Raw genomic sequence first — 2,603 nt, 5'->3', positions numbered from 1 at the left:
TGTGTGTGTGTGTGTACTGTGAAACGTTGTAGGTTCTTAGAAAAATAAATATATGGGTGGAGTCTTGGTGAAATATGGTTTGGATATTTCAGTTTAAACAGCGTAAAGGAAAACAAACTTGCTCAATAACACAGCACATCTCACCTGCCTAGAATCCGACCCATACCCAAACATTTGCAAGCCCAGCACCATAACCAGCCATCTCACAGTTGTTAACATAGCTTCTGCCAATGCTGTGGGGTTAAGAAAATCGCTTCACAACTGCATGATTTCGGGTTCAATCCCACAGCGTGGCACCTTGGGCAAGTATCTTCGGCTATAAACTCGGGATGATCAATAAATCAAGAGTGAATTTGGTTGACAGAAACTGTGTGAAGGCCCGTCACGTAAATGTATCTGTGTGTCTGTCTCTTTGTGTTTCTGTTCCCCCCCCCCACCAACAAGCTACCACTTCAAAATCGGTGTTGGTTTGTTTGCGTACCAATAAATATATACATGTAATATAAAGTATGGCTGTGCGGTAAGAAACTTGCTTCCCAACCATTGGGCTCAGTACTACTTCCTGGCACCTTGGATTTGTTAGACGGAAACTGAAAGAAGCCCGTCGTGTGTATAAGTATGTATATATGTATATATATGGATTGCGCGCGTGCATGTGTGTTTGTGTGCGTGTTCCTTTGTGTCTGTATTTGTCCTCGCTTCCGCTTGACAAACTGTATTGATTTGTTTACCTCCTCAGTGACTTAGCGGTTCGTCAAAACAGACCGATAGAATAAGAACAAGGCTTGATAAAAAAAGAAAAAGAGTAACTGCGAACGATTCATTCGACTAAAAATTCTTCAAGGCGGTACTCCAGAATGGCCGGGGTCTAATGATTGCACCAGCATGACCGCAGCCACTTGGCTGAAACACATAAAAAAAATTTAAAAAATACATATATACACACACACACGCGCACACATGCAGATACATTGATTAAATTGGGCATATCATTTTCTCAATATACATATATAGGGCTGGCAAGAAAGTAATTTCGTTTCTCGCGAATAGACAGTTACAATTTTCTTTAATGACTTTTGTCAATGTTATGATTTTTCTTTTTCACATTTGATAGCCGTTACTTTTAGCTTGCTTTAGAAGCAGATTACGCGTAATTTTGCTTACAGCTGTTGTTAGTTCAGTGTCAGTTTAAACATGGCGGGCAAAAACCAAGATTTTCGCTATATTTTGCTTTTTTATTCCCGTAAAGGCAAGAAAGCTGCAGAGGATCACAAAGAAATATGTGGAGTTTATGGTGCTGATTGCTTAGCGGAACGTGCGTGTCAGAAATGGTTTTAAAAAATTCTGTTCTGGAGATTTTTCACTCAAAGATGACCAACGTTCTTGTCGACTTACTGAAGTTGATGGTGACCGAATCAAAGCCATAATTGAATCTGATTATATAACTGTGCGAAGGACCGCAGAGAGGTTAAATGTATTACACATAACAATTGAAAATCCCTTAAAATGTCTTGGATCCGTTAAGAATCTCGATATTTGGGTTCCACATAAATTGATAGAGATTCACTCAACACAACTTATCAATATTTGCGATATGCATCTCAAACGCAATGAAATCGACCTTTTCTTGAAACGAATCATCACCGGTGATGAAAAATGGATCGTCTACAATAACATCAATCGAAAACGATCGTGATCCAAGTGTAATGAACCAGCACAAGACACATCGACAGCTGAATTGCATCAAAAGAAAAGGTCATGCTGTCAATTTGGTGGGATTACAAAGATATTGTGTATTTTGAGCTGCTTCCACGGAACCAAACGATCAATTCAGATGTTTACTCTCAACAACTAATGAAACTGGAGGAAGCAATCAAAGAAAAACGGCCAGATTTAGCAAATTGTAAAAGAATCGTGATCCACTATGACAACGCTAAACTACACTTGTCTTTGTTAATTCGTGAAAAATTATTGGAGCTTGGTTGGCAAATGGTGTCGCATCCACCATATAACCCTGACCTTGCACCATCAGATTACCATTTATTTCGAAGTTTGCAAAATTTTTTGACTGGTAAAACTTTCAATAATGATGATGACCTGAATCGCACTTGCTTCAGTTTTTGGCTGATAAGGACCAGAAATTCTATGAGCGCGGAATTATGAAGTTGCCAGAAAGTTGGCAAAAGGCCATTGAACAAAATGAAAGAATTGATTAAAGTTCATTCTTCGTACGAAAAAACAAAATGACTTTCATTTCACACTAAAAAACCGAAATTACTTTCTTGCCAACCCAATACATATGAGTGTATGCGCATGCGTGCGTGCATGTGTATGTGGGGGGTGGGTTGTAAACTCATTTACTCTTTTACTTGTTTCAGTCATTTGACTATCGGTCACTTTTGCCGAACCTCTAAGTTACGGGTACGTAAACACACCAGCATCGGTTGTCAAGCGACGTTCGGGGGGAGGGGGGACAAACACAGACACATATATATATATGCATATATATACGACGGGCTTCTTTCAGTTTCCGTCTACCAAATCCACTCACAAGGCTTTGGTCGGCCCGTGGCTATAGTAGAAAACAGTTGCCCAAGGTGTCA

The sequence above is a fragment of the Octopus bimaculoides genome, chromosome 3, assembly GCF_001194135.2.
Source record: "Octopus bimaculoides isolate UCB-OBI-ISO-001 chromosome 3, ASM119413v2, whole genome shotgun sequence".
Lineage (NCBI taxonomy): Eukaryota > Metazoa > Mollusca > Cephalopoda > Octopoda > Octopodidae > Octopus > Octopus bimaculoides.
The sequence above is the reverse complement of the archived record's forward strand: the minus strand, read 5'-3'. Positions refer to the sequence as shown.